The sequence below is a fragment of the Rutilus rutilus genome, assembly GCF_951802725.1.
Source record: "Rutilus rutilus genome assembly, chromosome: 16".
Taxonomy (NCBI): domain Eukaryota; kingdom Metazoa; phylum Chordata; class Actinopteri; order Cypriniformes; family Leuciscidae; genus Rutilus; species Rutilus rutilus.
In genome coordinates this window covers 24,890,563-24,902,926 of record NC_140224.1, presented here as the reverse complement: position 1 = coordinate 24,902,926, position 12,364 = coordinate 24,890,563, and the positions used below count along the sequence as shown (strand labels likewise).

Here is a 12,364-nt window from a genome sequence, read left to right as displayed (position 1 = left end):
GCTCACAAATGTTTAACTTGTCTTATTTACTACACTATCTTTTTAAAGTGTCTTGTGTGCATGTGTTTGTGTGTGTTGGGAACTATCACAGGAAAGGTTGTGTTCGGGGTCACATTGACTAATAGAATTAGGTCAGTGGCAGTGTGGATAGTTCAATACAAATGCTCCTCTCAAATGCTCTTATATTTCTATAGAACAACATTTAAGCTCTGTGTCGTATTAAAGCAAATAATGAACGTTTTGTGCGTGCGCTTGTCTAGGTCAGAGATCTCATTAATAAAGGTGAGAGGAAATTAGAGATCTGTGTTGTTTTACATTGAGCGATTTGTCAGTGTGCACATTGATTTCTGTCAGTGTACATCTTTCTCTTTCTCTCTGACACACACGCGCACACAAGTCACAGACAAAGAGAAGCTTCAGTATGTCAATATATCTGTCCCTGGTGACATCATCTATCTGTCCGGTCAGCCATTTGATCTCTTTTACCGTAAAAGACCCTTTACTTTCTTTGCACACATTCCTGATCTTATTATTCACTATTCATCGGTCCAAGCTATTTCCAAAGAGAAAAATGTTTGTGTTTGTAATCTTTCATGCATATTGCTCCGCCCCCAACCACCTGGCCTCATCCAATCCAATCTATAGCTGATGGAATAAAGCCACATATTTTTCTTGTTGAAAATCATGTTTCACTTCGGAATACAGTACAGTATGTCACATTAGTGAAATAAAATGGTTTGAGGATGTTTTTCCATGTTGACTGTAAATAGTGCTCTGTGTGTGTATCTGCAGGGAAGCCGTTAAAATCTTGTGATCGGCGATCAAAGTAAAAACAGGACAACTGATCCTTGTCACTTCTTGTAATTAGTGACTACACCGCAATCCAGGCACTTTTTTTCTCTTTTCCCTGTGAGTCTCAGCACACACACACACACACACACACACACACACACTCACACTCTCTCATGGCTGGTTAGGTTAGATATATCTCGGCTGCCCGTGATTGTGTAAGTGATTGCTGTCCTGCCTGTTTAGTAGTGTGTAATGGAGCAGCACTGGATGGATCAGTGAGCTCCAGGAGACGGGGCCTCAACCCCACCTCACTGCCCGGGAACAAGACACCCTTCTGGGGCTCGGCCAGACAATAGCAGAGCTTAAAGAATCTTTTACATTACATTTGTAATGAAGGTTTTTTGTTGGTCACTTTTGATCAATTTAATGCATTCTTGCTGAGTAAAAGTATTAATTTCTTTCTTAGTCTTCTCAGGAGTGTAAATTTAATAGTAAGCAAATTGAGATTAATCTATTAAGATCTGATTTGGGCTGTTGATGATAAAGTTCATCTTCAAATTATTACCCTCGGCCAATAACTGTGTCCAAAATTGTTCCTTGCCAACAGATAACTTATTTTGAATACATTTTGTGCTAATTTCACTTCATTATCTTCTGTATGTCTCGCTTGCATTGTATTACGTTTACTTCGGCATTATATGAAAACCCATATCTGTCGACCACTATAGTGTAAATAATTGTTGTGTCTTTACAGTCACCAGAGATTGAGTTGCACGGGTTTGTGAAGCAAACTGAGAGTTAAATTTGCAGATCTGTGCTTTTTCTGAGTGTGACGTGGGAGAGTTTCTCGGGTTGTTTTGTTGACTCATCCCTCTGCCTCCAGTGAGAGTGTTGTGAATATGTGTGTGTACGCCTGTGGCATCTCTTCACCTCTGAAAGTGTCAGGCTGTCTGAATGATCAGCTTTATGAGACCTGACCTTTAAATACAAGCGTCTGAGCTGCCCCCTCTCTCTCAGTCTTCTTTTCTCTGACCATGTGTGACAGGATCTGCCTCGGGCAAACTCTCCGTCCAGATGAATATGGACTTTGACAGCGATGCGTTGTCTTTTCAAGTCGTTAACAGTTTTTTTCTTAACCGCTGTATCTACTCACAGCCCAATCTCTCGCAGATCAAATGCCGCTGAATAATGTCATTTTGAATATTTTAGGTCGGAAAAAGAGGGACCGTTTATCTGTTCCCCCTCCCCCATCCCCAGCGCCCCATTAACAAGAATAGTCATCCTTGCTGCAGACTTCACCTGTTCCCACAATCCAACAGCTGAGACTGTGACTGGGCCTCCTGTCTGTCTAGACCAGTTTAATCCGGTTTAAGGTGTTTTCAGCCTAGATGTGCTGCATTAGAATGAGCAATTGAGAGAGAAAAGCACCAGCCAATCAAAATGCTGTATTTGACTGATGTCATCATTATTATATTTTTGTGCTGTAGCCTATCACAACAGTGTTATTGTTAACTAAAACTAAAACCATTTCAATTTTTGGTCATTGAAATAAAGCTGAAATAAAATTAAATATAAATATTAAACTTAAAAAATGTAAATGGATATTGGAAATGTTACCTTGGCAGCTAACGGAAATGAGTTTAAATTGAAGTACTAAAATTATTACATTTAAAACTAAAATAACATTTTAGATAAATATAATTACAAAATTATAAATGACAAAAGCACAGAATAAACTTACTAAAAATTTTACTAAAATTAAAATGAAAACCAAAAATATAAAAATAAAAGCTAATTGAAAATATTAAAAAAAAGCACACAATATATAAATAATGAAATGAGACTGCATCATGGCTGGAAACAAACAGCTCGGCCAAACAATATCCAGGATCAGAACTTTATCTTTTAAAATATTTTTTTAACATGATTAGGTTGTCTTCATAACAAAATATTCTGTCCTTTTGTCTGACTAAACTTATGTGCTGTCTGGAAAATGCCCTGCATACACACACACACACATACACACACACACACACACACAGTGTGACTCAGACACGATTAGTCATTTGAAGAGCATCTGAATATATTTCTCTCTCTCTCTCTCTCTCTCTCTCTCTCTCTGTGTGTGTGTGTGTGTGTGTGTGTGTGTGTGTGTGTTGGTTTGGATGTGTGCATAAATAAGTGTATCTATGTGTTCTGTTCAGTTTGGTTGAGTTAGTCAGTCAGGCAGACTGTTCAATGTTTTGTCTAGACACCACTGCCTCATTCACTTGTTTTTTTTATTGATTATTTCATAGATTAAAACTTTTTGACAGTGTGTGTCCAAGAGAGTGAGCAGACACAATTACATCTCTGGAAAAACCACCAAACAGGGAAACTTGTACACAGAGGAACATTTTATAGCTCAGGAGGTTTATGTGTTCGCAGTTATGTTTCATTGAAATATCAACTTAGTTTCAGCGTTTCCTCCCCCTAAAATTCTAATGCTTAAGAGAAATATATATTTTTTTAAGTATTGTGACTCAGATCATTTGGTTTTGGAAAGAATTGGATGAGAAATATTTATATTGAAATCTATAGGCCTATAACATTTGGTTGAAAATGTTGGCAAATCAAAGCACAGTAAGAGAAAGACATGAAAGTCAAGTTTCCATTAGCTTTCTATTTAATCTCACCGCTAAACAGTAAAGACACTTAAAGCTTATCATTTGTGACTTATTGTGCTTATCTTTAGTAGTGTCTGTAACCCATTTAACCATATTTAAACCATTTAAATCACATTTTACCATTTAAATCCATTTCACAGAATTCTTCACACTTTCCCCCCAAAACAAATGCAGACAATGCCTGTGGATTGATGACTGAAAGGATAAATATATATTTAACGTATATATCTCATCTGTTGCATTTGAGTGGGAGAGAGAGAAATCCCCATTTCCTGTTGACACAGGTGGGTGGTAATGTCTCTGTGTTCTCATACAACAGTTTGGTGCTTTCTTGTGTTAATTTTGGTAGGGTTACCTTGGCGATGGGACTTTCCCACCCTAAACAAAGTGTTATGTTAGCGTCTAAATCCAGCACGCTGACCATGGGCGGCACTGAACCTCTGTCTGATCTGCTTATGAAGACGAGTGTGAGGATAGAGGGAGGCAGATCTGATGGAGGGACGAGTGGGAGGAGAGAGAGAGAGAGAAGGTTGTGAAAATACACGAAGGAAGGTTTAGTTTAGTGAACCATATCTGCAGGTACAAGACTGACTGACTACCCAGCAGGCACAACAGATGTTTCCTCTTTATATCTACAGACCGGTGAAGCACAAACACACACACGAACAGACACAAAGTCTAGCACTGCACAGACACAGACACAGAGCAGGCTCTGATAATGCACAAGTGCCACAACATACCGCCCATGCTTTCACTAACAGGTAATGCACTGCCATGAAACTCACACTTACCGGTATAACTTTCTCTCGGACACTAAGTTTAGAGTTTAAATTAGTCCACCACATGTATTATGCCTGTGAATGGAGTCGGTCTTACCTCAAACGTAAACATGCTAAAGTAAGAGCTGACGAACTGAAGCTGTGCGGTCTGTTATCATAGTGCAGGTATGACCGCACTCTCTGACCTTATTTAGAAGAACCCAGTTGCGCTGAGCAAGATTAGCTCAAAATACACTCACATACTCTCATGTGAAGGCCAGACACACCTCATGAATTCTCAAAGTCGCCCTTGCTCAAGCACACACACACACACACACTAACACGCATGTATTCCTCGCTATGCATTCCTTCTCTTAGCACATCAATGTTAACACGTTTATCACTCATATGAACCTGCAGTCAAGCGAAGTGTACATTAGCAATGTGTTTGTGTTTGACATGTGCTCTTCTTCGATGAATATAGACAGCCTGCTGCGGCTAATTAGCTTTTTAGCATTGGCTGGATAATGATGCACTTGTGAAGTGACGCTCTTAGCAGGACAAGTGGCGCCACCACCATTCATGACATGTGTGTACTGACTCCCAGAGGGCAGGAAGTGGGAAGGAAAAAATGGGAAAGCAAAGAGAATGAGATGTAGGAGTGTGAATATTATGTACTTTCAGTTAAGTTGCAATGCATCTGTAGCCTAGGTTGTGCCATGGTGCTCTTGCAGGAAACAGGTTTAAATATATCGGTATACCACTTTGACTTGATCTTCTTTCCATAGGGATGCACCCTATTGGTCACTGCTTGTAGTCAGTATTGGAGATTTAATTTTAGACTCTTGTTTCAACCTGTTTTTGATTACTTTTTCTGTCTTGAAGTTCTAACTTGAAGGATGGTTTAAGTACGCTGCCCAGTTAAGGGCACATATACCACATAAACATAAGATAGACATAAATAGTCTTGTAACTTAGTGTATTTATTATATATTATTTATTTATTATATATTTATAATATATCATATTTAGATAAATATTATAAAATATTACTATGATATTAAAATATTTTCTAAATATCAATTTTTATATTTTAGAGTGCAACTATAATTTGCAACAGTAAACAGACTGACCAACAAAAAGTATTTTAGCCTGTAACTCCTTGAACTCTACTTTCCACTTTTTTGTTTTTCATTTCAGAAAGCAAAAATGTTTCATGTTTTTCCATACTAAATTAAGTAGTTGATCCTTCACATTACTGATTTGAATTTATTTATAGCCAAAATATTAGTAATTTTTCTTACATTTTTTATTTTTAGATATTTTAGAAATTTATCAGGCTTTGACATGAAATTAATTATCAGCTTATTGATCTCAGCCAGAATTTTTATAGCGGCGCATCCATATTTTTCCCATCTCTCTTCCTCTCTGACATCAGGAACGGAGACGCACATCACATGAATTCTAAATGCTTTACAAATGGGGCCATGCTGTGTTCCATCTGCTTCTTTTGCCTCGATGACATCTCCTAGGGAACAGGTCGCCCCCTACAGCCCAGAGCAGAGTGTGCAGCCCAAAGCCCAGCCTCTGAAAACAGAGAACAGAAACATAATGATACAGGCCGCATGTGGAATCCGAGTCTTTCTCTGGAGTGGGTTTGCACACTCCCCAGACGCACAGAGATGTGTGCGGTGACAGGCTTTTGTTTGATGTAATGGCTCTGTCTTGTTGTGGTTAAAGTGTGTGCAAGAGAAAAGAATGCTGGGTGGGGATGTGGTTTGAAGCCTGTGACACACTGTGTGTGTTTGCCAGTGAAAAAAAAAAAGAGTTTGTGTGTAATAAAGGATTGCCATTCATTCAGAACATGCATGGTCCAGAAGGGTTTACTGCACTTTTCTAGTTCTGCTTTGTTATTTTTCAGTTTTCAAAAAGAAAAACAGAAAAGTGTGTGTTTGTGTGTATTGAAGCTTTGGTTTATATATAGGTCAGTTGTAGCACAGGGTTTGTCTTCATTCCTCCAACGCAGCTGTATGGATACATTCTTCACACTATGACAAATCCAGCTATGCGTTGTACAATTATTAGAGCTGCTTTACAAATGTTACAGTTAATGACAGGAACATCCATCAGGATCCATTCACTCAGCAAGTTTGATTTCCCATCATCCTCTTCACAGGTACTCGTATTACAAAATGGCTTGTACAGGGCTAACTAGATTTTCGCTATGGGGTTCTTAAAGAGTTCTGAGTGGTTGCTAAGGTGTTGCTATGCGCAGTCGCAGTGAGGTTTCTAAAGTTTTTCACTGTGGATTCTAGGGTGCTCTAGGTGTTTGCTATGGGGTTGCTATGCATTTACTAGTGTGTTTTGGTGGGTGCTAAGATGTTACTATGCAGTTAAGATGTTATGCAGTTGATAGAGTCTACTCAGTGGGTACTCAGGCATTGCTAGGTGGTTGTGATCCCGATCTGAACTCTGATTTGTGATGCTGTCTGAATCATAATGACACCGTGTTCATTCGTTGGCCAGAGGAGAATTGCCCCCCCCGACTGAGCCTGGTTTCTCCTAAGGTTTTTTTCTCCATTCTGTCACATGATAAAGTTTGGGTTCCTTGCCACTGTTGCCTCTGGCTTGCTTAGTTTGGGACACTTAATATTCAACAATATTATTGATCTGACTTTACTGAACTGAAATGAGCTGGACGACGACATATCTGTTTTCTACAGAACTGCTTCATAGATGAAATGAACTAATTTAGTAATGGATGATCTTTACAATGGAACTGAATCAACACTGAACTGATCCTGGAACAACATTTCAATCAACCAATCAGATTTGAGGGACAAGTTAAAAGTTTATGTCAAGTTTAGGCCAACAACCAGGGTTAGGTGCTACTACATCGGTGTTATTCACGTATTAGGGGTAGGGAAAGGGTTAGGACTAAATTTTCAGATAGCAATGTTGTTCCAGGGTCAACAAAATATGTTGATCCAGGGACTTGTCTTACTTGGCAAAATCACGGTGACTGTTCTTGGTGGGTGCTAAGGCGTTCCTAAGGTGCTATGGGGTTGCTAGGATGTTCTAGGTGGTTCCTAAGGCATTGCTATGTAGTTGCTAGGGTGTACTTGGTTGGGGCTCACTGCTCAGACATTGCAAATGTGTTCTCTGTGGTAGCATGAGGTTGCTAGAGTGTTCTTGGTTGGGTGCTAAAGTGTTGCAAGGGTGTTCTGGGTGGGTTCTAGTGGGTTGCTTTTTGCCCCAAATCAGATCTCAGTACATGAATGGGATTTTTTTCCATCACCCTGTTTTTATGCACATTTTGAAGTATCGCATCAGAAACAATTGATGGAAACACCAAATAAATAAAAAAATCCCTTAATTCGCAAAAAGTGTTGCTTGATGTGGTTTTTGACTTGTGAGAAAAAGAGTTAATGCAAATAATGGGAGATGGAAACACATTTGTCGAATAAATTCTGATGTAGCAAACATTAAACCCATGTGACTAACCGGCTGTTTCCGCTTATGGTGTTTTATTTACTGTTTGTTACTAGGTTACCAATACCACAGTCATCCGCTCAAAAAACTTGATGGAAATTCACCTAATTAGCTTTTTTTTTTTTTTTTTTTTTTTTTCTTCTCCAAACTTTGAAAATATTCGCTTCATGTTTGGGTGGAAACCCAGCTATTGTCTGTCAAATCAAACAAAGTAACAGCACACCTATCCTCATCAAAATGATGATTTGAGGAATCATTCAAGTTCTAGTCTAGTTGCGCACCAAAGTTGAATACTTATAGGTTTGTTTAAATCGCTAAAGCTATGTGAGCAACAGTAACATGCACCACTAATTAGTCTTTGCAGTTGAAAAGCAACAGTGCAGTATGTTCCTGTTGTAATGAAGGTTAAAAAAAAAAGCCGACACAGCGATCTGTCGTTATGGTCCAGCCACTGAGGGAGAGTGTTATGATTGGACATTCCATGCATAGCTTCTCTCACCGGGGTTGGAGGAGCGAACTAGAAGCTCTCTCACTCCTGGACGAACAAACGAGTGAAAAAACCCAGCTATCCATTCTTACTGTAGCCTCCTTCTAAAACAAACAGCCATTCTCTCGCCGCAAAGATAGCTTTGGGAAAAAAAACACGTTCATAAGCTCTAAAGGCAACTGTGTTTGCAATGGAAACTCAATTATAGGCCATTACGTTTTTTTGGGGTTTTTTTGTAGAGATCATCCAGCTCGTGTTGTCATATGTTGGTTCGGGCAGACTTACAGGTATACAACAAGTTACTTTCCATACAAAGCTCAGGACTTTGGGAGGTAAACGTGGCTGTTGCTGTGAAGAGGAAAGCATGCTGTAATTTACTGCTCTTGTGCCCCCCTCAAGATCCCTTCATTGGTGATAAATCCCATGAACAGAATCCTGACCGAGGTATCAGTGTGCCCCAGTGATTATTTTCTTACACCACAGGCCACAATGATTAATATGCTCTGCAGAGAGTGTTCCAGGAGAGAGACACTCCTGAAAGATTTAACGCACTGTTTGTTCTCTTAGCACATTTGATTCTTACTGGCTAATTCTATGTATCTTCTCAGAGTGGCAAACTATACAAGTGTCAGATAATTTATGTTTTCATTCATGTACCATATCGTTAGATTTTAGAGATCGGTATCGGTTGTTAGAGTATAAATACCATCCTAAATGTGGGGTTGGTAAGATTTATATATATATATATATACATATATATATATATATATAATATGTATATGTGTATATATATATATACACACACACACACACACACACACATATATATATATATATATATATATATATATATATATATAAACCCGTTTTTACATTTAGATTACCTTTGCACTCATCTTACGCTACCTTAAAGTTAATCTTTAAAACCATTTGAATTTATTAACACTGTAAAATGTAATAATTTACAAATATAACAAAATTATATCCATTTTCATACTGTACATTATAATATTTTGATGCCTAAATTCACTTGTATCATTTAAAATGACAGATTTTTGTTTTTAGATATTAATATTAATATCGGTGTATTGCTAGATTTGTTAATTTTGAACCAGCAACATGTCTTGTTTAAATCACGCCATGCTTGTGCTTGAATAACCTCTACATAGAGATTGAGAGGGCAAGTAGCAGATGAGAATGTTGTAAGTGGCAAAGACTCATGGGAAACCTGCAGCTCACCTTCCTAAATGACAAATCAATAACTCTTGTCTGCCTCAAAGTCTCATCTGTCTTTTATCTGAGCTGAAGTTTAGAAAGAAGAAAGTTCAATTCATTATTTAAAGTCTCTATTTTTGATGTACTGTACTGCTAACAAGCAGTTGACCTCTACCCAGGTGATTCGGGTTGTGTATGTGTACTCATTTAGGGAACTCTTTAATAGGCATTTATCTGTGTGCCTTGACAGATATCACTGCAGTGCCCTATTAAGTGGTCTCGAACATGTTTGCTTCGGAGAATCACCTGGAGTTCTGGGAATACAGGCTTTATCTTGCAGGTAGCCTACAGAGTAGCAGATTGGAGTCCAGTTTTTGCCCAGTCAACATATCACCTCACTAGGTTGATTGTAAAATCCATAGTTGAGGCCTAGCTGGAAAACTGATTGACCTGTAGGAATGTAGACTCATTAGGCTAATGGTTTCATAGGCTGACTTGACATATTCATAGTGCTGTGCATGCCGGCAACACATGCAAAGACCATTGAATGTTTCGGTGGAATGTCAATGTTTGTATTTGGACAAGTGTATGTGATATTTTGAGAAATACTGTAGGAAGTACATTTAGCAAGCATTTATATAACTGAGTAATAGTAGAGCCTTGGCCTGGTGGTTAGCGCACATGCTAAAAATACAATGTGCTGTAGTTCAGTATCCCTTTCCATCATCATTTCCTGTTTTTTCCCTATTACAGGGTTTTGGAAAATATGTATATCACCTTGTGAGGAACTTTCTTCCTAAAATATTATGGCAGTTGTATATTTTAATGTGTACAATCCATATACCCTACGAGTTTTGAAATAAGTATCTTATGCTCACCAAGGCTGCATTTATTTGATCAGAAATACAGGGGACACTGACCTCTAACCTCTCTACTTAAGGTACAGATGTTGAATGTTTTATGCTGTGTTTTTTTTATTTAGGACAGTTTGTTTTTCCCGTGCCTTCACACCGTTTTAGTTTACAGCTCCAGCATAATGTGAGCTATTCCTTTCTCGGTAAACCGTTTGTTTAGTCACTTTTCCTGTGTGTACCTCCTGAAGGCTGTAATGAAATCTCTCATGTGGAACGGCGGAACAAGGCTCGTGGCTGTTTGTCACGGATCATTCACAGTGAGCTCACACACTCTCTGCTGTCCCTTTACTTCTGTCTTCTGCTGACTAGCCACACCGTTTGCTTCCCTTGGCTGAACAGCCTGATGGGATTGGTAGCATCTCCTTCACAGTACACCGAATTGACTGTTGTGGTGATCCGTGCATCACTCGGATAGGTTTGACAGAACTTGTGGCTAGTGAGCGATGGAACTATCTTTATGATTGTGATTTTTTTTCTTTTCATTTCGCTATAGACAGCAGTTTTCAATCACGGCACATGTCGAGACTCTACTTTCAGGTACATACATAGACATGCCACAGGTCTTTTCTGTGATCCATGACCTTAAAACCAAAGATGGAGTGTGAGATAGAGAGAAAGAAAGAGGTTAAGAGGTTTGTACATGCCCAGAACAGGTGGAGAATGAAAGTACAGGCCAGAGAAATAAAAGAAGATTGAGAGTGTGAGAGGAAGAGAGAGAGAGAGAGAGAGAGAGAGAGAGAGAGAGTTGGTTAAAGAGTGCAACAAAAAGCACAAAATCAGCTGAATGTAAATGTGCCAGATAAGCCCGGTAGAAGAGATATTGTGTGTGTGTGTGTGTGTGTGTGTGTGTGTGTGTGTGTGTGTGTGTGTGTGTGGAGAGAATCTACGGCCAGCCCCTCTGCTGACTTTGCTCCTCTCAAAGGAAAATTGATTTGGCCAGAGAGAGGTACTTAGATGAGTGGAAAAGAAGAATGACAGAGAGCGAGAACGGCGAGAGAAATGGAGAGAGAGAGAGAGGAGGAGGATGGAGAGGAAGGCTCTTCTACACACCTATTTCTTTCCCTGCAAAAAGTACACACCTGCTGTGTATGGTCAACAATGATTCACATACATTACCATGATAATTACTTCCCGTCTTTTGTGTCATGTACATTTAATGTGTAAATATCTGTATTGGAAAATTTGCTCTTTTTTTTTTACCAATCAAAGAGATAGATCACCCAAAAATGTGTGCATAATTGACTTACCTTCATGTTACTCCAAAGACTTTCTTTCTTCTGTGGAATATAAAAGAAGATATCTTGAAGAATGCTTCAACTGTTTGGACCCCATTGACCATGGACACTATTTTATTTGATTTTTTCAAAATATCTTCTTTTGTTCCTCAAGAGAAAGACTGACATAAGGGTTAGTAAATGATGACAATTTTCAGAATAACAGTAATACAGATTCCTCAGGTGGCCACAAACTCTTCATCCGAAACACATAGAAGTGCTGGATTTTTCCTGTCACTGTGTTTGAAACTGTCTTTCTTTTAGCTGAATTTATAAATCTGAGCATCTTAACCTCCTCTTGATTTATGCATGCTCCATTAGAGGCCTTGTCCTGCCAGCACTTACCTTTAACGAATGAGAACTTGTTGGGCGAGCTTACCACTCCGTCATCCGCTGTTTTAATAGAATGTCAAATCACACTTAGCCTAGCATGCAAACACATACATTACTAATTAAGGTCGTCTGGCCTGATACAGAAAATCAATGGTGTTTTAGCTCGATCTCTCTTTCTTTTTTCTGTGCTGCTGAAATGGAGGTCAACCAGTCCCTCCTCTTTGTCAAAAAAGTAAACAGGCATTTAAACGTTACAAAAGGCCTTTTTTTTCCGATTGCACAACAATAAAAAAACATGTTTCTTGTGTTGTATGGTAAATGATCTCACTATTATAGCACCTTGATCGTCATTTCACATTTGAGATGATATGATTACAGTGTCTGGCCATGTCCACACTGAACCGTTTGGCCACAAATGGTTTTAACACAAGCC

The 12,364-nt window shown here is 38.8% G+C and overlaps 1 protein-coding gene across 3 annotated transcripts in view; it reads left to right on the top strand.

The window, feature by feature from the left end:
* zeb1b (zinc finger E-box binding homeobox 1b) overlaps nucleotides 1-12,364 on the top strand; it is a 58,313-nt gene that overhangs the window by 30,265 nt on the left and 15,684 nt on the right. The window lies entirely within an intron of this gene.